The sequence below is a fragment of the Camelus ferus genome, chromosome 12 (assembly GCF_009834535.1).
Source record: "Camelus ferus isolate YT-003-E chromosome 12, BCGSAC_Cfer_1.0, whole genome shotgun sequence".
NCBI lineage: Eukaryota > Metazoa > Chordata > Mammalia > Artiodactyla > Camelidae > Camelus > Camelus ferus.
In genome coordinates this window covers 25,794,382-25,822,340 of record NC_045707.1, presented here as the reverse complement: position 1 = coordinate 25,822,340, position 27,959 = coordinate 25,794,382, and positions in this window count along the sequence as shown.

Sequence of the window (27,959 nt, the reverse complement as noted above, 5' to 3'; positions counted from 1 at the left end):
TAAAACCGAGTTGGAGCTCGTACCTCCCCATATATATGTATGGAGTGGAGTTTGCAAGCTGAAAAGAAACTTTGTGTTCCCAACAAGCTAGGTGAAGGACGGCTTTCACACACACTTATCTCTCAGAACTGAGCATGTGGAGAGACTTTCGTTCATCTAGCACAAAGGGAACGGGTTGCAGGAGGAAACTTTTACTCTGGCTTTCTCAGTCTGTTTCCTAGTGCCGGTTTGAAGATTACCTGCAGTTTTCACTGTAAAACCGAGTTGGAGCTCGTACCTCCCCATATATATGTATGGAGTGGAGTTTGCAACTGAAAAGAAACTTTGTGTTCCCAACAAGCTAGGTGAAGGACGGCTTTCACACACACTATCTCTCAGAACTGAGCATGTGGAGAGACGTTCGTTAATCTAGCACAAAGGGAACGGGTTGCAGGAGAAACTTTTACTCTGGTTTCTCAGTCTGTTTCCTAGTGCCGGTTTCAAGTTCCTGCAGTTTTCACTGTAAAACGAGTTGGAGCTCGTACATCCCCATATATATGTATGGAGTGGAGTTTGCAAGTGAAAAGAAACTTTGTGTTCCCAACAAGCTAGATGAAGTGACGGCTTTCACACACACTTATCTCTCAGAACTGAGCATGTGGAGAGACGATCGTTCATCTAGCACAAAGGAAACGGATTGCAGGAGAAACTTTTACTGTGGTTTCTCAGCCTCTTTCCTAGCGCCGGTTTGAAGTTACTGCAGTTTTCACTGTAAAACCGAGTTGGAGCTCGTACCTCCCCATATATATGTATGCAGTGGAGTTTGCAACTGAAAAGAACCTTTGTGTTCCCAACAAGCTAGGTGAAGGACGGCTTTCACACACAATTATATCTCAGAACTGAGCATGTGGAGAGACTGTTCGTTCATCTAGCACAAATGGAACGGGTTGCAGGAGAAACTTTTACTCTGGTTTCTCAGTCTGTTTCCTAGTGCCGGTTTGAAGTTCCTGCAGTTTTCACTGTAAAACCGAGTTGGAGCTCGTACCTCCCCATATATATGTATGGAGTGGAGTTTGCAAGTGAAAAGAATCTTTGTGTTCCCAACAAGCTAGGTGAAGGACGGCTTTCACACACACTTAGCTCTCAGAAATGAGCATGTGGAGAGACGTTCGTTCATCTAGCACAAAGGGAACGGTATGCAGGAGAAACTTTTACTCTGGATTCTCAGTCTGTTTCCTAGTGCCGGTTTGAAGTTCCTGCAGTTTTCACTGTAAAACCGAGTTGGAGCTAGTACCTCCCCATATATATGTATGGAGTGGAGTTTGCAACTGAAAAGAAACTTTGTGTTCCCAACAAGCTAGGTGAAGGACGGCTTTCACACACTACTTATCTCTCAGAACTGAGCATGTGGAGAGACTTTCGTTCATCTAGCACAAAGGGAACGGGTTGCAGGAGAAACTTTTACTCTGGTTTCTCAGTCTGTTTCCTAGTGCCGGTTTGAAGTTCCTGCAGTTTTCACTGTAAAACCGAGTTGGAGCTAGTACCTCCCCATATATATGTATGGAGTGGAGTTTGCAAGTGAAAAGAAACTTTGTGTTCCCAACAAGCTAGGTGAAGGACGGCTTTCACACACACTTATCTCTCAGAACTGAGCATGTGGAGAGACGTTCGTTCATCTAGCACAAAGGGAACGGGTTGCAGGAGAAACTTTTACTCTGGTTTCTCAGTCTGTTTCCTAGTGCCGGTTTGAAGTTCCTGCAGTTTTCACTGTAAAACCGAGTTGGAGCTAGTACCTCCCCATATATATGTATGGAGTGGAGTTTGCAATGAAAAGAAACTTTGTGTTCCCAACAAGCTAGTTGAAGGACGGCTTTCACACACACTTATCTCTCAGAACTGAGCATGTGGAGAGACGTTCGTTCATCTAGCACAAAGGGAACGGGTTGCAGGAGAAACTTTTACTCTGGTTTCTCAGTCTGTTTCCTAGTGCCGGTTAGAAGTTCCTGCAGTTTTCACTGTAAAACCGAGTTGGAGCTAGTACCTCCCATATATATGTATGGAGTGGAGTTTGCAACTGAAAAGAAACTTTGTGTTCCCAACAAGCTAGGTGAAGGACGGCTTTCACACACACTTATCTCTCAGAACTGAGCATGTGGAGAGACGTTCGTTCATCTAGCACAAAGGGAACGGATTGCAGGAGAAACTTTTACTCTGGTTCTCAGTCTGTTTCCTAGTGCCGGTTTGAAGTTCCTGCAGTTTTCACTGTAAAACCGAGTTGGAGCTCGTACCTCCCTTATATATGGATGGAGTGGAGTTTGCAACTGAAAAGAAACTCTGTGTTCCCAACAAGCTAGGTGAAGGACGGCTTTCACACACACTTATCTCTCAGAACTGAGCATCTGGGGAGACGTTCGTTCATCTAGCACAAAGGGAACGGTTGCAGGAGAAAATTTTACTCTGGTTTCTCAGTCTTTTGCCAAGTGCCGGTTTGAAGTTACTGCAGTTTTCACTGTAAAACCGAGTTGGAGCTCGTACCTCCCCATATATATGTATGGATTGGAGTTTGCAACTGAAAAGAAACTTTGTGTTCCCAACAAGCTAGGTGAAGGATGGCTTTCACACACAGTTATCTCTCAGAACTGAGCATGTGGAGAGACGTTCGTTCATCTAGCACAAATGGAACGGATTGCAGGAGAAACTTTTACTCTTGCTTCTCAGTCTGTTTCTTCTGCCGGTTTGAAGTTCCTGCAGTTTTCACTGTAAAACCGAGTTGGAGCTAGTACCTCCCCATATACATGTATGGAGTGGAGGTTGCAAGTGAAAATAAACTTTGTGTTCCCAACAAGCTAGGTGAAGGACGGCTTTCACACACACTTATCTCTCAGAACTGAGCATGTGGAGAGACGTTCGTTCATCTAGCACAAAGGGAACGGGTTGCAGGAGAAACTTTTACTCTGGTTTCTCAGTCTGTTTCCTAGTGCCGGTTTAGAAGTTCCTGCAGTTTTCACTGTAAAACCGAGTTGGAGCTAGTACCTCCCCATATATATGTATGGAGTGGAGTTTGCAAGTGAAAAGAAACTTTGTGTTCCCAACAAGCTAGGTGAAGGACGGCTTTCACACACACTTATCTCTCAGAACTGAGCATGTGGAGAGACGTTCGTTCATCTAGCACAAAGGGAACGGGTTGCAGGAGAAACTTTTACTCTGGTTTCTCAGTCTGTTTCCTAGTGCCGGTTTGAAGTTCCTGCAGTTTTCACTGTAAAACCGAGTTGGAGCTAGTACCTCCCCATATATATGTATGGAGTGGAGTTTGCAAGTGAAAAGAAACTTTGTGTTCCCAACAAGCTAGGTGAAGGACGGCTTTCACACACACTTATCTCTCAGAACTGAGCATGTGGAGAGACGTTCGTTCATCTAGCACAAAGGGAACGGGTTGCAGGAGAAACTTTTACTCTGGTTTCTCAGTCTGTTTCCTAGTGCCGGTTTGAAGTTACTGCAGTTTTCACTGTAAAACCGAGTTGGAGCTCGTACCTCCCATATATATGTATGGAGTGGAGTTTGCAACTGAAAAGAAACTTTGTGTTCCCAACAAGCTAGGTGAAGGACGGCTTTCACACACACTTATCTCTCAGAACTGAGCATGTGGAGAGACGTTCGTTCATCTAGCACAAAGGGAACGGGTTGCAGGAGAAACTTTTACTCTGGTTTCTCAGATCTGTTTCCTAGTGCCGGTTTGAAGTTCCTGCAGTTTTCACTGTAAAACCGAGTTGGAGCTAGTACCTCCCCATATATATGTATGGAGTGGAGTTTGCAAGTGAAAGAAACTTTGTGTTCCCAACAAGCTAGTTGAAGGACGGCTTTCACACACACTTATCTCTCAGAACTGAGCATGTGGAGAGACGTTCGTTCATCTAGCACAAAGGGAACGGGTTGCAGGAGAAACTTTTACTCTGGTTTCTCAGTCTGTTTCCTAGTGCCGGTTTGAAGTTCCTGCAGTTTTCACTGTAAAACCGAGTTGGAGCTCGTACCTCCCCATATATATGTATGGAGTGGAGTTTGCAACTGAAAAGAAACTTTGTGTTCCCAACAAGCTAGGTGAAGGACGGCTTTCACACACACTTATATCTCAGAACTGAGCATGTGGAGAGACGTTCGTTCATCTAGCACAAAGGGAACGGGTTGCAGGAGAAACTTTTACTCTGGTTTCTCAGTCTGTTTCCTAGCTGCCGGTTTGAAGTTCCTGCAGTTTTCACTGTAAAACCGAGTTGGAGCTAGTACCTCCCCATATATATGTATGGAGTGGAGTTTGCAAGTGAAAAGAAACTTTGTGTTCCCAACAAGCTAGGTGAAGGACGGCTTTCACACACACTTATCTCTCAGAACTGAGCATGTGGAGAGACGTTCGTTCATCTAGCACAAAGGGAACGGGTTGCAGGAGAAACTTTTACTCTGGTTCTCAGTCTGTTTCCTAGTGCCGGTTTGAAGTTCCTGCAGTTTTCACTGTAAAACCGAGTTGGAGCTAGTACCTCCCCATATATATGTATGGAGTGGAGTTTGCAACTGAAAAGAAACTTTGTGTTCCCAACAAGCTAGGTGAAGGACGGCTTTCACACACACTTATCTCTCAGAACTGAGCATGTGGAGAGACGTTCGTTCATCTAGCACAAAGGGAACGGGTTGCGGGAGAAACTTTTACTCTGGTTTCTCAGTCTGTTTCCTAGTGCCGGTTTGAAGTTCCTGCAGTTTTCACTGTAAAACCGAGTTGGAGCTAGTACCTCCCCATATATATGTATGGAGTGGAGTTTGCAAGTGAAAAGAAACTTTGTGTTCCCAACAAGCTAGGTGAAGGACGGCTTTCACACACACTTATCTCTCAGAACTGAGCATGTGGAGAGACGTTCGTTCATCTAGCACAAAGGGAACGGGTTGCAGGAGAAACTTTTACTCTGGTTTCTCAGTCTGTTTCCTAGTGCCGGTTTGAAGTTCCTGCAGTTTTCACTGTAAAACCGAGTTGGAGCTAGTACCTCCCCATATATATGTATGGAGTGGAGTTTGCAACTGAAAAGAAACTTTGTGTTCCCAACAAGCTAGGTGAAGGACGGCTTTCACACACACTTATCTCTCAGAACTGAGCATGTGGAGAGACGTTCGTTCATCTAGCACAAAGGGAACGGGTTGCAGGAGAAACTTTTACTCTGGTTTCTCAGTCTGTTTCCTAGTGCCGGTTTGAAGTTCCTGCAGTTTTCACTGTAAAACCGAGTTGGAGCTAGTACCTCCCCATATATATGTATGGAGTGGAGTTTGCAAGTGAAAAGAATCTTTGTGTTCCCAACAAGCTAGGTGAAGGACGGCTTTCACACACACTTATCTCTCAGAACTGAGCATGTGGAGAGACGTTCGTTCATCTAGCACAAAGGGAACGGATTGCAGGAGAAACTTTTACTCTGGATTCTCAGCCTCTTTCTTAGCGCAGGTTTGAAGTTCCTGCAGTTTTCACTGTAAAACCGAGTTGGAGCTTGTACCTCCCCTATATATGTATGGAGTGGAGTTTGCAACTGAAAAGAAACTCTGTGTTCCCAACAAGCTAGGTGAAGGACGGCTTTCACACACACTTATCTCTCAGAACTGAGCATGTGGAGAGACGTTCGTTCATCTAGCACAAAGGGAACGGGTTGCAGGAGAAAATTTTACTCTGGTTTCTCAGTCTGTTTCCTAGTGCCGGTTTGAAGTTACTGCAGTTTTCACTGTAAAACCGAGTTGGAGCTTAGTACCTCCCCATATATATGTATGGATTGGAGTTTGCAACTGAAAAGAAACTTTGTGTTCCCAACAAGCTAGGTGAAGGACGGCTTTCACACACACTTATCTCTCAGAACTGAGCATGTGGAGAGACGTTCGTTCATCTAGCACAAAGGGAACGGGTTGCAGGAGAAACTTTTACTCTGGTTTCTCAGTCTGTTTCCTAGTGCCGGTTTGAAGTTCCTGCAGTTTTCACTGTAAAACCGAGTTGGAGCTAGTACCTCCCCATATATATGTATGGAGTGGAGTTGCAAGTGAAAAGAAACTTTGTGTTCCCAACAAGCTAGGTGAAGGACGGCTTTCACACACACTTATCTCTCAGAACTGAGCATGTGGAGAGACGTTCGTTCATCTAGCACAAAGGGAACGGATTGCAGGAGAAACTTTTACTCTGGTTTCTCAGTCTGTTTCCTAGTGCCGGTTTGAAGTTCCTGCAGTTTTCACTGTAAAACCGAGTTGGAGCTAGTACCTCCCCATATATATGTATGGAGTGGAGTTTGCAAGTGAAAAGAAACTTTGTGTTCCCAACAAGCTATGTGAAGTACGGCTTTCACACACACTTATCTCTCAGAACTGAGCATGTGGAGAGAAGTTCGTTCATCTAGCACAAAGGGAACCGGTTGCAGGAGAAACTTTTACTATGGTTTCTCAGTCTATTTCCTAGTGCCGATTAGAAGTTCCTGCAGTTTTCACTGTAAAACCGAGTTGGAGCTCGTACCTCCCCATATATATGTATGGAGTGGAGTTTGCAATTGAAAAGAAACTTTGTGTTCCCAACAAGCGAGTTGAAGGACGGCTTTCACACTCAATTATCTCTCAGAACTGAGCATGTGGAGAGACATTCGTTCATCTAGCACAAAGGGAAGGGGTTCCATGGGAAATATTTACTCTGTTTCTCAGTCTGTTTCCTACTGCCGGTTTGAAGTTACTGCAGTTTTCACTGTAAAACCGACTTGGAGCTCGTACCTCCCCATATATATGTATGGAGTGGTGTTTGCAAGTGAAAAGAAACTTTGTGTCCCAACAAGCTAGGTGAAGGACGGCTTTCACACACACTTATCTCTCAGAACTGAGCATGTGGAGAGACGTTCGTTCATCTAGCACAAAGGGAACGGGTTGCAGGAGAAACTTTACTCTGGTTTCTCAGTCTGTTTCCTAGTGCCGGTTTGAAGTTCCTGCAGTTTTCACTGTAAAACCGAGTTGGAGCTAGTACCTCCCCATATATATGTATGGAGTGGAGTTTGCAAGTGAAAAGAAACTTTGTGTTCCCAACAAGCTAGGTGAAGGACGGCTTTCACACACACTTATCTCTCAGAACTGAGCATGTGGAGAGACGTTCGTTCATCTAGCACAAAGGGAACGGGTTGCAGGAGAAACTTTTACTCTGGTTTCTCAGTCTGTTTCCTAGTGCCGGTTTGAAGTTCCTGCAGTTTTCACTGTAAAACCGAGTTGGAGCTAGTACCTCCCCATATATATGTATGGAGTGGAGTTTGCAAGTGAAAAGAAACTTTGTGTTCCCAACAAGCTAGGTGAAGGACGGCTTTCACACACACTTATCTCTCAGAACTGAGCATGCGGAGAGACGTTCGTTCATCTAGCACAAAGGGAAAGGTTTGCAGGAGAAACTTTTACTCTGGTTTCTCAGTCTGTTTCCTAGTGCCTGTTTGAAGTTACTGCAGTTTTCACTGTAAAACCGAGTTGGAGCTCGTACCTCCCATACATATGGATGGAGTGGAGTTTGCAACTGAAAAGAAACTTTGTGTTCCCAACAAGCTAGGTGAAGGACGGCTTTCACACACACTTATATCTCAGAACTGAGCATGTGGAGAGACATTCGTTCATCTAGCACAATGGGAACGGGTTGCAGGAGAAACTTTTACTCTGGTTTCTCAGTCTGTTTCCTAGTTCCGGTTTGAATTTCCTACAGTTTTCACTGTAAAACCGAGTTGGAGCTCGTACCTCCCAATATATATGTATGGAGTGGAGTTTGCAAGTGAAAAGAAACTTTGTTTTCCCAACAAGCTAGGTGAAGGACGGCTTTCACACACACTTATCTCTCAGAAATGAGCATGTGGAGAGACGTTCGTTCATCTAGCACAAAGGGAACGGGTTGCAGGAGAAACTTTTACTCTGGATTATCAGTCTGTTTCCTAGTGCCGGTTTGAAGTTCCTGCAGTTTTCACTGTAAAACCGAGTTGGAGCTCGTACCTCCCCATATATATGTATGGAGTGGAGTTTGCAAGTGAAAAGAAACTTTGTGTTCCCAACAAGCTAGTTGAAGGACGGCTTTCACACACACTTATATCTCAGTAACTGAGCATGTGGAGAGACGTTCTTTCATCTAGCACAAAGGGCACGGATTGCAGGAGAAACTATTTCTTTGGTATCTCAGTCTGTTTGCTACTGCCGTTTGGAAGTTCCTGCAGTTTTCACTGTAAAACCAAGTTGGAGCTTGTACTTCCCCATATATACGTATGGAGTGGAATTTGCAAGTGAAAAGAAACTTTGTGTTCCCAACAAGCTAGGTGAAGGGCGGCTTTCACACACACTTATCTCTCAGAACTGAGCATGAGGAGAGACGTTCGTTCATCTAGCACAATGGGAAAGGGTTGCAGGAGAAACTTTTACTCTGGTTTCTCAGTCTGTTTCCTAGTGCCGGTTTGAAGTTACTGCAGTTTTCACTGTAAAACCGAGTTGGAGCTCGTACCTCCCATATATATCGATGGAGTGGAGTTTGCAATTGAAAAGAAACTTTGTGTTCCCAACAAGCTAGTTGAAGGACGGCTTTCACACACACTTATCTCTCAGAACTGAGCATGTGGAGAGACGTTCGTTCATCTAGCACAAAGGGAACGGGTTGCAGGAGAAACTTTTACCTCTGGCTTCTCAGTCTGTTTCCTTCTGCCGGTTTGAAGTTCCTGCAGGTTTCACTGTAAAACCGAGTTGGAGCTAGTACCTCCCCATATACATGTATGGAGTGGAGGTTGCAAGTGAAAAGAAACTTTGTGTTCCCAATAATCTAGGTGAAGGGCGGCTTTCACACACACTTATCTCTCAGAACTGAGCATGCGGAGAGACGTTCGTTCATCTAGCACAAAGGGAACGGCTTTGCAGGAGAAACTTTTACTCTGGTTTCTCAGTCTGTTTCCTAGTGCCGGTTTGAAGTTCCTGCAGTTTTCACTGTAAAACCGAGTTGGAGCTCGTACCTCCCCATATATATGTATGGAGTGGAGTTTGCAAGTGAAAAGAAACTTTGTGTTCCCAACAAGCTATGTGAATGGACGGCTTTCACACACACTTATCTCTCAGAACTGAGCATGTGGAGAGACGTTCGTTCATCTAGCACAAAGGGAACCGGTTGCAGGAGAAACTTTTACTATGGTTTCTCAGTCTGTTTCCTAGTGCCGGTTTGAAGTTCCTGCAGTTTTCACTGTAAAACCGAGTTGGAGCTCGTACCTCCCCATATATATGTATGGAGTGGAGTTTGCAAGTGAAAAGAAACTTTGTGTTCCCAACAAGCTAGGTGAAGGCACGGCTTTCACACACACTTATCTCTCAGAACTGAGCATGTGGAGAGACGTTCGTTCATCTAGCACAAAGGGAACGGGTTGCAGGAGAAACTTTTACTCTGGTTTCTCAGTCTGTTTCCTAGTGCCGGTTTGAAGTTCCTGCAGTTTTCACTGTAAAACCGAGTTGGAGCTAGTACCTCCCCATATATATGTATGGAGTGGAGTTTGCAATTGAAAAGAAACTTTGTGTTCCCAACAAGCTAGGTGAAGGACGGCTTTCACACACACTTATCTCTCAGAACTGAGCATGTGGAGAGACGTTCGTTCATCTAGCACAAAGGGAACGGGTTGCAGGAGAAACTTTTACTCTGGTTTCTCAGTCTGTTTCCTAGTGCCGGTTTGAAGTTCCTGCAGTTTTCACTGTAAAACCGAGTTGGAGCTAGTACCTCCCCATATATATGTATGGAGTGGAGTTTGCAAGTGAAAAGAAACTTTGTGTTCCCAACAAGCTAGGTGAAGGACGGCTTTCACACACACTTATCTCTCAGAACTGAGCATGTGGAGAGACGTTCGTTCATCTAGCACAAAGGGAACGTGTTGCAGGAGAAACTTTACTCTGGTTTCTCAGTCTGTTTCCTACTGCCGGTTTGAAGTTCCTGCATGTTTTCACTGTAAAACCGAGTTGGAGCTAGTACCTCCCCATATATATGTATGGAGTGGAGTTTGCAAGTGAAAAGAATCTTTGTGTTCCCAACAAGCTAGATGAAGGACGGCTTTCACACACACTTATCTCTCAGAACTGAGCATGCGGAGAGACGTTCGTTCATCTAGCACAAAGGGAACGGGTTGCAGGAGAAACTTTTACTCTGGTTTCTCAGTCTGTTTCCTAGTGCCGGTTTGAAGTTCCAGCAGTTTTCACTGTAAAACCGAGTTGGAGCTAGTACCTCCCCATATATATGTATGGAGTGGAGTTTGCAAATGAAAAGAAACTTTGTATTCCAACAAGCTAGGTGAAGGACGGCTTTCACACACACTTATCTCTCAGAACTGAGCATGTGGAGAGACGTTCGTTCATCTAGCACAAAGGGAACGGGTTGCAGGAGAAACTTTTACTCTGGTTTCTCAGTCTGTTTCCTAGTGCCGGTTTGAAGTTCCTGCAGTTTTCACTGTAAAACCGAGTTGGAGCTCGTACCTCCCCATATATATGTATGGAGTGGAGTTTGCAAGTGAAAAGAAACTTTGTGTTCCCAACAAGCTAGGTGAAGGACGGCTTTCACACACACTTATCTCTCAGAACTGAGCATGTGGAGAGACGTTCGTTCATCTAGCACAAAGGGAACGGGTTGCAGGAGAAACTTTTACTCTGGTTTCTCAGTCTGTTTCCTAGTGCCGGTTTGAAGTTCCTGCAGTTTTCACTGTAAAACCGAGTTGGAGCTCGTACCTCCCCATATATATGTATGGAGTGGAGTTTGCAAGTGAAAAGAAACTTTGTGTTCCCAACAAGCTAGGTGAAGGACGGCTTTCACACACACTTATCTCTCAGAACTGAGCATGTGGAGAGACGTTCGTTCATCTAGCACAAAGGGAACGGATTGCAGGAGAAACTTTACTCTGGTTTCTCAGTCTGTTTCCTAGTGCCGGTTTGAAGTTCCTGCAGTTTTCACTGTAAAACCGAGTTGGAGCTCGTACCTCCCCATATATATGTATGGAGTGGAGTTTGCAAGTGAAAAGAAACTTTGTGTTCCCAACAAGCTAGGTGAAGGACGGCTTTCACACACACTTATCTCTCAGTAACTGAGCATGTGGAGAGACGTTCGTTCATCTAGCACAAAGGGCACGGATTGCAGGAGAAACTATTTACTCTGGTATCTCAGTCTGTTTCCTACTGCCGGTTGGAATGTTCCTGCAGTTTTCACTGTAAAACCGAGTTGGAGCTAGTACTTCCCCATATATATCGTATGGAGTGGAATTTGCAAGTGAAAAGAAACTTTGTGTTCCCAACAAGCTAGGTGAAGGGCGCCTTTCACACACACTTATCTCTCAGAACTGAGCATGCTGGAGAGACGTTCGTTCATCTAGCACAAGGGAAAGGGTTGCAGGAGAAACTTTTACTCTGGTTTCTCAGTCTGTTTCCTAGTGCCGGTTTGAAGTTACTGCAGTTTTCACTGTAAAACCGAGTTGGAGCTCGTACCTCCCATATATATCGATGGAGTGGAGTTTGCTACTGAAAAGAAACTTTGTGTTCCCAACAAGCTAGTTGAAGGACGGCTTTCACACACACTTATCTCTCAGAACTGAGCATGCTGGAGAGACGTTCGTTCATCTAGCACAAAGGGAACGGGTTGCAGGAGAAAATTTTACTCTGGTTTCTCAGTCTGTTTCCTAGTGCCGGTTTGAAGTTCCTGCAGTTTTCACTGTAAAACCGAGTTGGAGCTAGTACCTCCCCATATATATGTATGGATTGGAGTTTGCAACTGAAAAGAAACTTTGTGTTCCCAACAAGCTAGGTGAAGGACGGCTTTCACACACACTTATCTCTCAGAACTGAGCATGTGGAGAGACGTTCGTTCATCTAGCACAAATGGAACGGATTGCAGGAGAAACTTTTACTCTGGCTTCTCAGTCTGTTTCCTAGTGCCGGTTTGAAGTTCCTGCAGTTTTCACTGTAAAACCGAGTTGGAGCTAGTACCTCCCCATATATATGTATGGAGTGGAGTTTGCAAGTGAAAAGAAACTTTGTGTTCCCAACAAGCTAGGTGAAGTGCGGCTTTCACACACACTTATCTCTCAGAACTGAGCATGTGGAGAGACGTTCGTTCATCTAGCACAAAGGGAACGGATTGCAGGAGAAACTTTTACTCTGGTTTCTCAGTCTGTTTCCTAGTGCCGGTTTGAAGTTCCTAGCAGTTTTCACTGTAAAACCGAGTTGGAGCTTAGTACCTCCCCATATATATGTATGGAGTGGAGTTTGCAAGTGAAAAGAAACTTTGTGTTCCCAACAAGCTATGTGAAGTACGGCTTTCACACACACTTATCTCTCAGAACTGAGCATGTGGAGAGACGTTCGTTCATCTAGCACAAAGGGAACGGTTGCAGGAGAAACTTTTACTCTGGTTTCTCAGTCTGTTTCCTAGTGCCGGTTAGAAGTTCCTGCAGTTTTCACTGTAAAACCGAGTTGGAGCTCGTACCTCCCCATATATATGTATGGAGTGGAGTTTGCAATTGAAAAGAAACTTTGTGTTCCCAACAAGCTAGTTGAAGGACGGCTTTCACACACACTTATCTCTCAGAACTGAGCATGTGGAGAGACGTTCGTTCATCTAGCACAAAGGGAACGGGTTGCATGGAGAAACTATTTACTCTGGTTTCTCAGTCTGTTTCCTACTGCCGGTTTGAAGTTACTGCAGTTTTCACTGTAAAACCGAGTTGGAGCTCGTACCTCCCCATATATATGTATGGAGTGGAGTTTGCAAGTGAAAAGAAACTTTGTGTTCCCAACAAGCTAGGTGAAGCACGGCTTTCACACACACTTATCTCTCAGAACTGAGCATGTGGAGAGACGTTCGTTCATCTAGCACAAAGGAACGGGTTGCAGGAGAAACTTTTACTCTGGTTTCTCAGTCTGTTTCCTAGTGCCGGTTTGAAGTTCCTGCAGTTTTCACTGTAAAACCGAGTTGGAGCTAGTACCTCCCCATATATATGTATGGAGTGGAGTTTGCAAGTGAAAAGAAACTTTGTGTTCCCAACAAGCTAGGTGAAGGACGGCTTTCACACACACTTATCTCTCAGAACTGAGCATGTGGAGAGACGTTCGTTCATCTAGCACAAAGGGAACGGGTTGCAGGAGAAACTTTTACTCTGGTTTCTCAGTCTGTTTCCTAGTGCCGGTTTGAAGTTCCTGCAGTTTTCACTGTAAAACCGAGTTGGAGCTAGTACCTCCCCATATATATGTATGGAGTGGAGTTTGCAACTGAAAAGAAACTTTGTGTTCCCAACAAGCTAGGTGAAGGACGGCTTTCACACACACTTATCTCTCAGAACTGAGCATGTGGAGAGACGTTCGTTCATCTAGCACAAAGGGAACGGTTTGCAGGAGGAGCTTTTACTCTGGTTTCTCAGTCTGTTTCCTAGTGCCTGTTTGAAGTTACTGCAGGTTTCACTGTAAAACCGAGTTGGAGCTCGTACCTCCCCATACATATGGATGGAGTGGAGTTTGCAACTGAAAAGAAACTTTGTGTTCCCAACAAGCTAGGTGAAGGACGGCTTTCACACACAATTATATCTCAGAACTGAGCATGTGGAGAGACATTCGTTCATCTAGCACAATGGGAACGGGTTGCAGGAGAAACTTTTACTCTGGTTTCTCAGTCTGTTTCATAGTTCCGGTTTGAATTTCCTACAGTTTTCACTGTAAAACCGAGTTGGAGCTCGTACCTCCCAATATATATGTATGGAGTGGAGTTTGCAAGTGAAAAGAAACTTTGTTTTCCCAACAATCTAGGTGAAGGACGGATTTCACACACAATTATCTCTCAGAAATGAGCATGTGGAGAGAAGTTCGTTCATCTAGCACAAAGGGAACGGGTTGCAGGGGAAACTTTTACTCTGGATTATCAGTCTGTTTCCTAGTGCCGGTTTGAAGTTCCTGCAGTTTTCACTGTAAAACCGAGTTGGAGCTCGTACCTCCCCTTAGATATGTATGGAGTGGAGTTTGCAAGTGAAAAGAAACTTTGTGTTCCCAACAAGCTATTTGAAGGACGGCTTTCACACACACTTATATCTCAGTACTGAGCATGTGGAGTGACGTTCTTTCATCTAGCACAAAGGGCACGGATTGCAGGAGAAACTATTTCTTTGGTATCTCAGTCTGTTTGCTACTGCCGTTTGGAAGTTCCTGCAGTTTTCACTGTAAAACCAAGTTGGAGCTTGTACTTCCCCATATATACGTATGGAGTGGAATTTGCAAGTGAAAAGAAACTTTGTGTTCCCAACAATCTAGGTGAAGGGCGGCTTTCACACTCACTTATCTCTCAGAACTGAGCATGAGGAGAGACGTTCGTTCATCTAGCACAATGGGAAAGGGTTGCAGGAGAAACTTTTACTCTGGTTTCTCAGTCTGTTTCCTAGTGCCGGTTTGAAGTTACTGCAGTTTTCACTGTAAAACCGAGTTGGACTTCGTACCTCCCATATATATCGATGGAGTGGTGTTTGCAATTGAAAAGAAACTTTGTGTTCCCAACAAGCTAGTTGAAGGACGGCTTTCACACACACTTATCTCTCAGAACTGAGCATCTGGAGAGACGTTCGTTCATCTAGCACAAAGGGAACGGGTTGCAGGAGAAACTTTTACTCTGGCTTCTCAGTCTGTTTCTTCTGCCGGTTTGAAGTTCCTGCAGTTTTCACTGTCAAACCGAGTTGGAGCTAGTACCTCCCCATATACATGTATGGATTGGAGGTTGCAAGTGTAAAGAAACTTTGTGTTCCCAATAATCTAGGTGAAGGGCGGCTTTCACACACACTTATCTCTCAGAACTGAGCATGCGGAGAGACGTTCGTTCATCTAGCACAAATGGAATGCTTTGAAGGAGAAACTTTTACTGTGGTTTCTCAGTCTGTTTCCTAGTGCCGGTTTCAAGTTCCTGCAGTTTTCACTGTACAAACGATTTGAAGCTCGTACATCCCCTTATATATGTATGGAGTGGAGTTTGCAAGTGAAAAGAAACTTTGTTTTCCCAACAAGCTATGTGAAGGACGGCTTTCACAAACACTATCTCTCAGAACTGAGCATGTGGAGAGAAGTTCGTTTATCTAGCACAAAGGGAACCGTTTGCAGGAGAAACTTTTACTATGGTTTCTCAGTCTGTTTCCTAGTGCCTGTTTGAAGTTCCTGCAGTTTTCACTGTAAAACCGATTTGGCGCTCGTACCTCCCCATATATATGTATGGAGTGGAGTTTGCAAGTGAAAAGAAACTTTGTGTCCCAACAAGCTAGGTGAAGCACGGCTTTCACACACACTTATCTCTCAGAACTGATCATGTGGAGAGACGTTCGTTCATCTAGCACAAAGGGAAAGGTTTGCAGGATAAACTTTTACTCTGGTTTCTCAGTCTGTTTCCTAGTGCCGGTTTGAAGTTCCTGCAGTTTTCACTGTAAAACGAGTTGGAGCTAGTACCTCCCCATATATATGTATGGAGTGGAGTTTGCAAGTGAAAAGAAACTTTGTGTTCCCAACAAGCTATGTGAAGGACGGCTTTCACACACACTTATCTCTCAGAACTGAGCATGTGGAGAGACGTTCGTTCATCTAGCACAAAGGGAACGGTTGCAGGAGAAACTTTTACTCTGGTTTCTCAGTCTGTTTCCTAGTGCCGGTTTGAAGTTCCTGCAGTTTTCACTGTAAAACCGAGTTGGAGCTAGTACCTCCCCATATATATGTATGGAGTGGAGTTTGCAAGTGAAAAGAAACTTTGTGTTCCCAACAAGCTAGGTGAAGGACGGCTTTCACACACACTTATCTCTCAGAACTGAGCATGTGGAGAGACGTTCGTTCATCTAGCACAAAGGGAACGGGTTGCAGGAGAAACTTTACTCTGGTTTCTCAGTCTGTTTCCTACTGCCGGTTTGAATGTTCCTGCAGTTTTCACTGTAAAACCGAGTTGGAGCTAGTACCTCCCCATATATATGTATGGAGTGGAGTTTGCAAGTGAAAAGAATCTTTGTGTTCCCAACAAGCTAGATGAAGGACGGCTTTCACACACACTTATCTCTCAGAACTGAGCATGTGGAGAGACGTTCGTTCATCTAGCACAAAGGGAACGGGTTGCAGGAGAAACTTTTACTCTGGTTTCTCAGTCTGTTTCCTAGTGCCGGTTTGAAGTTCCTGCAGTTTTCACTGTAAAATCGAGTTGGAGCTAGTACCTCCCCATATATATCTATTGAGTGGAGTTTGCAAATGAAAAGAAACTTTGTGTTCCCAACAAGCTAGGTGAAGGACGGCTTTCACACACACTTATCTCTCAGAACTGAGCATGTGGAGAGACGTTCGTTCATCTAGCACAAAGGGAACGGGTTGTAGGAGAAACTTTTACTCTGGTTTCTCAGTCTGTTTCCTAGTGCCGGTTTGAAGTTCCTGCAGTTTTCACTGTAAAACCGAGTTGGAGCTAGTACCTCCCCATATATATGTATGGAGTGGAGTTTGCAAGTGAAAAGAAACTTTGTGTTCCCAACAAGCTAGGTGAAGGACGGCTTTCACACACACTTATCTCTCAGAACTGAGCATGTGGAGAGACGTTCGTTCATCTAGCACAAAGGGAACGGGTTGCAGGAGAAACTTTTACTCTGGTTTCTCAGTCTGTTTCCTAGTGCCGGTTTGAAGTTCCTGCAGTTTTCACTGTAAAACCGAGTTGGAGCTCGTACCTCCCCATATATATGTATGGAGTGGAGTTTGCAATTGAAAAGAAACTTTGTGTTCCCAACAAGCTAGGTGAAGGACGGCTTTCACACACACTTATCTCTCAGAACTGAGCATGTGGAGAGACGTTCGTTCATCTAGCACAAAGGGAACGGATTGCAGGAGAAACTTTTACTCTGGTTTCTCAGTCTGTTTCCTAGTGCCGGTTTGAAGTTCCTGCAGTTTTCACTGTAAAACCGAGTTGGAGCTCGTACCTCCCCATATATATGTATGGAGTGGAGTTTGCAAGTGAAAAGAAACTTTGTGTTCCCAACAAGCTAGGTGAAGGACGGCTTTCACACACACTTATCTCTCAGTACTGAGCATGTGGAGAGACGTTCGTTCATCTAGCACAAAGGGCACGGATTGCAGGAGAAACTATTTCTCTGGTATCTCAGTCTGTTTGCTACTGCCGGTTGGAAGTTCCTGCAGTTTTCACTGTAAAACCGAGTTGGAGCTTGTACTTCCCCATATATACGTATGGAGTGGAATTTGCAAGTGAAAAGAAACTTTGTGTTCCCAACAAGCTAGGTGAAAGACGGCATTCACACACACTTATCTCTCAGAAATGAGCATGTGGAGAGACTTTCGTTCATCTAGCACAAAGGGAACGGATTGCAGGAGAAACTTTTACTCTGGTTTCTCAGTCTGTTTCCTAGTGCCGGTTTGAAGTTACTGCAGTTTTCACTGTAAAACCGAGTTGGAGCTCGTACCTCCCATACATATCGATGGATTGGAGATTGCTACTGAAAAGAAACTTTGTGTTCCCAACAAGCTAGTTGAAGGACGGCTTTCACACACAGTTATCTCTCAGAACTGAGCATCTGGAGAGACGTTCGTTCATCTAGCACAAAGGGAACGGGTTGCAGGAGAAACTTTTACTCTGGCTTCTCAGTCTGTTTCTTCTGCCGGTTTGAAGTTCCTGCAGTTTTCACTGTAAATCCGAGTTGGAGCTCATACCTCCCCATATATATGTATGGAGTGGAGTTTGCAAGTGAAAAGAAACTTTGTGTTCCCAACAAGCTAGGTGAAAGACGGCATTCACACACACTTATCTCTCAGAAATGAGCATGTGGAGAGACTTTCGTTCATCTAGCACAAAGGGAACGGATTGCAGGAGAAACTTTTACTCTGGTTTCTCAGTCTGTTTCCTAGTGCCGGTTTGAAGTTCCTGCAGTTTTCACTGTAAAACCGAGTTGGAGCTTGTACCTCCCCATATATATGTATGGAGTGGAGTTTGCAAGTGAAAAGAAACTTTGTGTTCCCAACAAGCTAGGTGAAGACGGCTTTCACACACACTTATCTCTCAGAACTGAGCATGTGGAGAGACTTTCGTTCATCTAGCACAAAGGGAACGGTTTGCAGGAGAAACTTTTACTCTGGTTTCTCAGTCTGTTTCCTAGTGCCGGTTTGAAGTTCCTGCAGTTTTCACTGTAAAACCGAGTTGGAGCTCGTACATCCCCATATATATGTATGGAGTGGAGTTTGCAATTGAAAAGAAACTTTGTGTTCCCAACAAGCTAGGTGAAGGACGGCTTTCACACACACTTATCTCTCAGAACTGAGCATGTGGAGAGACGTTCGTTCATCTAGCACAAAGGGAACGGGTTGCAGGAGAAACTTTACTCTGGTTTCTCAGTATGTTTCCTAGTGCTGGTTTGAAGTTCCTGCAGTTTTCACTGTAAAACCGAGTTGGAGCTCGTACCTCCCCATATATATGTATGGAGTGGAGTTTGCAAGTGAAAAGAAACTTTGTGTTCCCAACAAGCTAGGTGAAGGACGGCTTTCACACACACTTATCTCTCAGTACTGAGCATGTGGAGAGACGTTTGTTCATCTAGCACAAAGGGCACGGATTGCAGGAGAAACTATTTCTCTGGTATCTCAGTCTGTTTGCTACTGCCGGTTGGAAGTTCCTGCAGTTTTCACTGTAAAACCGATTTGGAGCTTAGTACTTCCCCATATATACGTATGGAGTGGAATTTGCAAGTGAAAAGAAACTTTGTGTTCCCAACAATCTAGGTGAAGGGCGGCTTTCACACACACTTATCTCTCAGAACTGAGCATGCGGAGAGACGTTCGTTCATCTAGCACAAAGGGAATGGGTTGCAGGAGAAACTTTTACTCTGTCTTCTCAGTCTGTTTCTTCTGTCGTTTTGAAGTTCCTGCAGTTTTCACTGTAAAACCGATTTGGAGCTAGTACCTACCCATATACTATGTATGGAGTGGAGTTTGCAAGTGAAAAGAAACTTTGTGTTCCCAACAATTTAGGTGAAGGCGGCTTTCACACACACTTATCTCTCAGAACTGAGCATGCGGAGAGACGTTCGTTCATCTAGCACAAATGGAATGGGTTGAAGGAGAAACTTTTACTCTGGTTTCTCAGTCTGTTTCCTAGTGCCGGTTTGAATTTCCTGCAGTTTTCACTGTAAAATCCGAGTTGGAGCTCATACCTCCCCATATATATGTATGGAATGGAGTTTGCAAGTGAAAAGAAACTTTGTGTTCCCAACAATCTAGGTGAAGGACGGCTTTCACACACACTTATCTCTCAGAACTGAGCATGTGGAGAGACTTTCGTTCATCTAGCACAAAGGGAACCGGTTGCAGGAGAAAGTTTTACTATGGTTTCTCAGTCTGTTTCCTAGTGCCGTTTTGAAGTTCCTGCAGTTTTCACTGTAAAACCGAGATGGAGCTCGTAGCTCCCCATATATATGTATGGAGTGGAGTTTGCAATTGAAAAGAAACTTTGTGTTCCCAACAAGCGAGGTGAAGGACGGCTTTCACACACAAATATCTCTCAGAACTGAGCATGTGGAGAGACATTCGTTCATCTAGCACAAAGGGAAGGGGTTCCAGGGGAAATATTTACTCTGTTTTCTCAGTCTGTTTCCTACTGCCGGTTTGAAGTTACTGCAGTTTTCACTGTAAAACCGACTTGGAGCTCGTACCTCCCCATATATATGTATGGAGTGGAGTTTGCAAGTGAAAAGAAAATTTGTGTCCCAACAAGCTAAGTGAAGCACGGCTTTCACACACACTTATCTCTCAGAACTGATCATGTGGAGAGACGTTCGTTCATCTAGCACAAAGGGAACGGGTTGCAGGATAAACTATTACTCTGGTTTCTCAGTCTGTTTCCTAGTGCCGGTTTGAAGTTCCTGCAGTTTTCACTGTAAAAGCGTGTTGGATCTTGTACCTCCCCATATATATGTAGGGAGTGGAGTTTGCAAGTGAAAAGAAACTTTGTGTTCCCAACAAGCTAGGTGAAGTACGGCTTTCACACACACTTATCTCTCAGAACTAAGCATGAGGAGAGATTCTCTTTCATCTAGCACAAAGGGAACGGATTGCAGTAGAAACTTTACTCTGGTTTCTCAGTCTATTTCCTAGTGCCGGTTTGAAGTTCCTGCCGTTTTCACTGTAAAACCGAGTTGGAGCTTGTACTTCCCCATATATACGTATGGATTGGAGCTGGCAAGTGAAAAGAAACTTTGTGTTCCCAACAAGCTAGTTGAAGGACGGCTTTCACACACACTTATCTCTCAGAACTGAGCATGCGGAGAGACGTTCGTTCATCTAGCACAAAGGGAAAGGGTTGCAGGAGAAACTTTTACTCTGGTTTCTCAGTCTGTTTCCTAGTGCCGGTTTGAAGTTCCTGCAAGTTTTCACTGTAAAACCGAGTTGGAGCTCGTACCTCCCCATATATATCGTATGGAGTGGAGTTTGCAATTCTGAAAAGAAACTTTGTGTTCCCAACAAGATAGGTGAAGACGGCTTTCACACACACTATCCTCTCAGAACTGAGCATCTGGAGAGACGTTCGTTCATCTAGCACAAAGGGAACGGGTTGCAGGGGAAACTTTTACTCTGGCTTTCTCAGTCTGTTTCCTTCGTGCCGGTTTGAAGTTCCTGCAGTTTTCACTGTAAAACCGATTTGGAGCTAGTACCTTCCCCATATAATATATGGAGTGGAGTTTGCAAGTGAAAAGAAACTTTGTGTTCCCAACTAAGCTAGGTGAAGGACGGCTTTCACACACACTTATCTCTCAGAACTGAGCATGCGGATAGACGTTCGTTCATCTAGCACAAAGGGAATGGGTTGAAGGAGAAAGTTTTACACTGGTATCTCAGTCTGTTTCCTATTGCCGGTTTGAAGTTACTGCATTTTTCACTGTAAAACCGAGTTGGAGCTCGTACATCCCCATATATATGTATGGAGTGGAGTTTGCAAGTGAAAAGAATACTTTGTGTTCCCAACAAGCTAGGTGAAGCTCGGCTTTCACACACACTTATCTCTCAGAACTGAGCATGTGGAGAGACGTTCGTTCATCTAGCACAAAGGGAAAGGGTTGCATGGAGAAACTTTTACTCTGGTTTCTCAGTCTGTTTCCTAGTGCCGGTTTGAAGTTCCTGCAGTTTTCACTATAAAACAGATTTGGAGCTAGTACCTCCCCATATATATGTATGGAGTGGATTTTGCAATTGAAAAGAAACTTTGTGTTCCCAACAAGCTTGGTGAAGTACGGCTTTCACACACAATTATCTCTCAGAACTGAGCATGTGGAGAGACATTCGTTCATCTAGCACAAAGGGAAAGGGTTCCAGGGGAAATATTTACTATGGTTTCTCAGTCTGTTTCCTACTGCCGGTTTGAAGTTACTGCAGTTTTCACTGTAAAACAGAGTTGGAGCTCGTACATCCCCATATATATGTATGGAGTGGAGTTTGCAAGTGAAAAGATACTTTGTGTCCCAACAAGCTAGGTGAAGCTCGGCTTTCTCACACACTTATCTCTTAGAACTGATCATGTGGAGAGACGTTCGTTCATCTAGCACAAAGGGAAAGGGTTGCTGGATAAACTTTTACTCTGGTTTCTCAGTCTGTTTCCTAGTGCCGGTTTGAAGTTCCTGCAGTTTTCACTGTAAAAGCGAGTTGGATCTTGTACCTCCCCATATATATGTAGGGAGTGGAGTTTGCAAGTGAAAAGAAACTTTGTGTTCCCAACAAGCTAGGTGAAAACGGCTTTCACACACACTTATCTCTCAGAACTAAGCATGAGGAGAGATTTTCTTTCATCTAGCACAAAGGGAACGGGTTGCAGGAGAAACTTTTTCTCTGGTTTCACAGTCTGTTTCCTTGTGCCAGTTTGACGTTCCTGCAGTTTTCACTGTAAAACCGAGTTGGAGCTAGTACTTCCCCATATATTTGTATGGAGTGGAGTTTGCAAGTGAAAAGAAACTTTGTTTTCCCAACAAGCTAGGTGAAGGAAGGCTTTCACACACACTTATCTCTCAGAACTGAGCATGTGGAGAGAAGTTCTTTCATCTAGGACAAAGGGAACGGGTTGCAGGAGAAACTTTTACTCTGGTTTCACAGTCAGTTTCCTAGTGCCGGTTTGAAGTTCCTGCAGTTTTCACTGTAAAACAGAGTTGGAGCTCGTACATCCCCATATATATGTATGGAGTGGAGTTTGCAATTTAAAAGAAATTTTGTGTTCCCAACAAGCTAGTTTAAGGACGGCTTTCACACACAATTATCTCTCAGAACTGAGAATGTGGAGAGACGATCGTTCATCTAGCACAAAGGGAACGGATTGCAGGAGAAACTTTACTCTGGTTTATCAGTCTGTTTCCTAGTGCCGGTTTGAAGTTCCTGCAGTTTTCACTGTAAAACCGAGTTGGAGCTCGTACCTCCCCATATATATGTATGGAGTGGAGTTTGCAAGTGAAAAGAAACTTTGTGTTCCCAACAAGCTAGGTGAAGGACGGCTTTCACACACACTTATCTCTCAGTAACTGAGCATGTGGAGAGACGTTCGTTCATCTAGCACAAAGGGAAAGGGTTGCAGGAGAAACTTTTACTCTGGTTTCTCAGTCTGTTTCCTAGTGCCGGTTTGAAGTTCCTGCAGTTTTCACTGTAAAACCGAGTTGGAGCCAGTACCTCCCCATATATATGTATGGAGTGGAGTTTGCAAGTGAAAAGAAACTTTGTGTTCCCAACAAGCTAGGGTTAAGTACGGCTTTCACACACACTTATCTCTCAGAACTGAGCATGTGGAGAGACGTTCGTTCATCTAGCACAAACGGAACGGTTTGCAGGAGAAACTTTTACTCTGGTTTCTCAGTCTTTTTCCTAGCTGCCAGTTTGAAGTTCCTGCAGTTTTCACCTTAAAACCGAGTTGGAGCTAGTACTTCCCCATATATGCCTATGGAGTGGAGTTAGCAACTGAAAAGAAACTTTGTGTTCCCAACAAGCTACGTGAAGTTCGGCTTTCACACACACTTATCTCTCAGAACTGAGCATGTGGAGAGAATTTCGTTCATGTAGCACAAAGGGAACGGGTTGCTGGGGAAACTTTTACTCTGGTTTCTCAGTCTCTATCCTAGTGCCGGTTTGAAGTTACTGCCGTTTTCACTGTAAATCCGAGTTGGAACTCGTACCTCCCCATATATATGTATGCATTGGAGTTTGCAACTTAAAAGAACCTTTGTGTTCCCAACAAGCTAGGTAAAGGACGGCTTTCACACACACTTATCTCTCAGAACTGAGCATGCGGAGAAACGTTCGTTCATCTAGCTCAAACGGAACGGTTTGCAGGAGAAACTTTTACTCTGGTTTCTCAGTCTGTTTCCTAGTGCCGGTTTGAAGTTCCTGCAGTTTTTACTGTAAAACAGAGTTGGAGCTCGTACCTCCCCATATATATGTATGGAGTGGTGTTTGCAACTGAAAAGAAACTTTGTGTTCCCAACAAGCTAGGTGAAGGACGGCTTTCACACCCACTTTTCTCTCAGAACTGAGCATGTGGAGAGATGTTCGTTCATCTATCACAAAGGGAACGGTTTGCAGGAGAAACTTTTACTCTGGTTTCTCAGTCTGTTTCCTAGTGCTGGTTTGAAGTTCCTGCAGTTTTCACTGTAAAACTGATTTGGAGCTCGTACCTCCCCATATATATGTATGGAGTGGAGTTTGCAAGTGAAAAGAAACTTTGTGTTCCCAACAAGCTATGTGAATTGCGGCTTAAACACACACTTATCTCTCAGAACTGAGCATGCGGAAAGACGTTCGTTCACCTAGCACAAAGGGAACGAGTTGCAGGAGAAAATTTTACTCTGGTTTCTCAGTCTGTTTCCAAGTGCCGGTTTGAAGTTACTGCAGTTTTCACTGTAAAATCGAGTTGGAGCTCGTACCTCCCCATATATATGTATGGAGTGGAGTTTGCAACTGAAAAGATACTTTGTGTTCCCAACAAGCTAGGTGAAGGACGGCTTTCACACACACATATCTCTCAGAACTGAGCGTATGGAGAGACGTTCGTTCATCTAGCACAAAGGGAACGAATTGCAGGTGAAACTTTTACTCTTTTTTCTCAGTCTGTTTCCTAGTGCCGGTTTGAATTTCCTGCAGTTTTCACTGTAAAACCGATTTGGAGCTCGTACCACCCCATATATTGTATGCATTGGAGTTTGCAAGTGAAAAGAAACTTTGTGTTCCCAACAAGCTAGGTGAAGCACGGCTTTCACACACACATATCTCTCAGAACTGAGCATGTGGAGAGACGTTCGTTCATGTAGCACAAAGGGAACGGGTTGCAGGAGAAATTTCTACTCTTTTTTCTCAGTCTGTTTCCTAGTGCCGGTTTGAAGTTACTGCCGTTTTCACTGTAAAACCGAGTTGGAGCTCGTACCTCCCCATATATATGTATGGATTGGAGCTTGCATGTGAAAAGAAAATCTGTGTTCCCAACAAGCTAGGTGAAGCACGGCTTTCACACACACATATCTCTCAGAACTGAGCATGTGGAGAGACGTTCGTTCATGTAGCACAAAGGGAACGGGTTACAGGAGAAATTGTACTCTGGATTCTCAGTCTGTTTCCTACTGCCGGTTTGAAGTGCCTGCAGTTTTCACTGTAAAATAGAGTTGGAGCTCGTACCTCCCCATATATATGTATGGAGTGGAGTTTGCAAGTGAAAAGATACTTTGTGTTCCCAACAAGCTAGGTGAAGGACGGCTTTCACACACACTTATCTCTCAGAACTGAGCATGTGGAGAGAATTTAGTTCATCTAACACAAAAGGAACGGGTTGCTGGGGAAACTTTTACTCTGGTTTCTCAGTCTCTTTCCTAGTGCCTGTTAGAATATACTGCAGTTTTCACTGTAAAAACGAGTTTGAGCTCGTAAATCCCCTATATATGTATGGAGTGGAGTTTGCAAGTGAAAAGAAACTTTGTGTTCCCAACAAGCTAGGGTGAAGTACGGCTTTCACACACACTTATCTCTCAGAACTGAGCATGTGGAGAGACGTTCGATTCATCTAGCACAAAGGGAACGGGTTGCAGGAGAAACTTTTACTCTGGTTTCTCAGTCTGTTTCCTAGTGCCGGTTTGAAGTTCCTGCAGTTTTTCACTGTAAAACCGAGTTGTAGCTCGTACCTCCCCATATATACTGTATGGAGTGGAGTTTGCAACTGAAAAGAAACTTGGTGTTCCCAACAAGCTAGGTGAAGGACGGCATTTCACACACTCTTATCTCTCAGAACTGAGCATGTGGAGAGACATTCGTTTCATCTAGCACAAAGGGAAGGGGTTGCAGGAGAAATTTCTACTCTGGTTTCTCAGTCTGTTTCCTAGTGCCGGTTTGAAGTTACTGCCGTTTTCACTGTAAACCGAGTTGGAGCTCGTACCTCCCCATATAAATGTATGGACTGGAGCTGGCAAGTGAAAAGAAACTTTGTGTTCCCAACAAGCTATGTGAAGCAAGGCTTTCACACACACATATCTCTCAGAACTGAGCATGTGGAGAGACGTTCGTTCATCTAGCACAAAGGAACGGGTTGCAGGAGAAAATTTTACTCTGGTTTCTCAGTCTCTATCCTAGTGCCGGTTTGAAGTTACTGCAGTTTTCACTGTAAAACCGAGTTGGAGCTCGTACCTCCCCATTTATATGTATGGAGTGGAGTTTGCAAGTGAAAAGAAACTTTGTGTTCCCAACAAGCTATGTGAAGGACGGCTTTCACACACACTTATCTCTCAGAACTGAGCATGTGGAGAGATGTTCGTTCATCTAGCACAAAGGGAACGGGTTGCAGGGGAAACTTTTCTCTGGTTTCTCAGTCTGTTTCCTAGTGCCGGTTTGAATTTCCTGCAATTTTCACTGTAAAACCGATTTGGAGCTGGTACCACCCCATATATTGTATGCATTGGAGTTTGCAAGTGAAAAGAAACTATGTGTTCCCAACAAGCTAGGTGAAGACGGCTTTCACACACACATATCTCTCAGAACTGAGCATGTGGAGAGACGTTCGTTCATGTAGCACAAAGGGAACGGGTTGCAGGAGAAATTTCTACTCTGTTTTCTCAGTCTGTTTCCTAGTGCCGGTTTGAAGTTACTGCAGTTTTCACTGTAAAACCGAGTTGGAGCTCGTACCTCCCCATATATATGTATGGATTGGAGCTTGCAAGTGAAAAGAAAATTTGTGTTCCCAACAAGCTAGGTGAAGGCACGGCTTTCACACACACATATCTCTCAGAATTGAGCATGTGGAGAGAATTTCGTTCATGTAGCACAAAGGGAACGGGTTGCTGGGAAACTTTTACTCAGGTTTCTCAGTCTCTTTCCTAGTGCCGGTTAGAAAGTTCCTGCAGTTTTCACTGTAAAAACGAGTTGGAGCTCGTACATCCCCTTATATATGTATGGAGTGGAGTTTGCAAGTGAAAAGAAACTTTGTGTTCCCAACAAGCTGGGTTAAGTACGGCTTTCACACACACTTTTCTCTCAGAACTGAGCATGTGGAGAGACGTTCGTTCATCTAGCACAAACGGAACGGTTTGCAGGAGAAACTTTTACTCTGGGTTCTCAGTATTTTTCCTACTGCCAGTTTGAAGTTCCTGCAGTTTTCACCTTAAAACCGAGTTGGAGCTAGTACTTCCCCATATATGCCTATGGAGTGGAGTTAGCAACTGAAAAGAAACTTTGTGTTCCCAACAAGCTACGTGAAGTTCGGCTTTCACACACACTTATCTCTCAGAACTGAGCATGTGGAGAGAAGTTCGTTCATGTAGCACAAAGGGAACGGGTTGCTGGGGAAACTTTTACTCTGGTTTCTCAGTCTCTATCCTAGTGCCGGTTTGAAGTTACTGCCGTTTTCACTGTAAATCCGAGTTGGAACTCGTACCTTCCCCATATATATGTATGCATTGGAAGTTTGCAACTTAAAAGAACCTTTGTGTTCCCAACAAGCTAGGTAAGGACGGCTTTCACACACACTTATCTCTCAGAACTGAGCATGCTGGAGAACGTTCGTTCATCTAGCTCAAACGGAACGGTTGCAGGAGAAACTTTTACTCTGGTTTCTCAGTCTGTTTCCTAGTGCCGGTTTGAAATTCCTGCAGTTTTTACTGTAAAACTGAGTTGGAGCTCGTACCTCCCCATATATATGTATGGAGTGGGGTTTGCAACTGAAAAGAAACTTTGTGTTCCCAACAAGCTAGGTGAAGGACGGCTTTCACACCCACTTTATCTCTCAGAACTGAGCATGTGGAGAGATGTTCGTTCATCTATCACAAAGGGAACGGTTTGCAGGAGAAACTTTTACTCTGGTTTCTCAGTCTGTTTCCTAGTGCTGGTTTGAAGTTCCTGCAGTTTTCACTGTAAAAACTGATTTGGAGCTCGTACCTCCCCATATATATGTATGGAGTGGAGTTTGCAAGTGAAAAGAAACTTAGTGTTCCCAACAAGCTAGGTGAATTGCGGCTTAAACACACACTTATCTCTCAGAACTGAGCATGCGGAAAGACGTTCGTTCACCTAGCACAAAGGGAACGAGTTGCAGGAGAAAATTTTACTCTGGTTTCTCAGTATGTTTTCCAAGTGCCGGTTTGAAGTACTGCAGTTTTCACTGTAAAATCGAGTTGGAGCTCGTACCTCCCCATATATGTATGGAGTGGAGTTTTGCAACTGAAAAGATACTTTGTTCCCAACAAGCTAGTGAAGACGGCTTTCCACACACTATCTCTCAGAACTGAGCGTATGGAGAGACGTTCGTTCATCTAGCACAAAGGAACGAATTGCAGGTGAAACTTTTCTCTTTTTTCTCAGTCTGTTTCCTAGTGCCGGTTTGAATTTCCTGCAGTTTTCACTGTAAACCGATTTGGAGCTCGTACCACCCATATATTGTATGCATTGAGTTTGCAAGTGAAAGAAACTTTGTGTTCCCAACT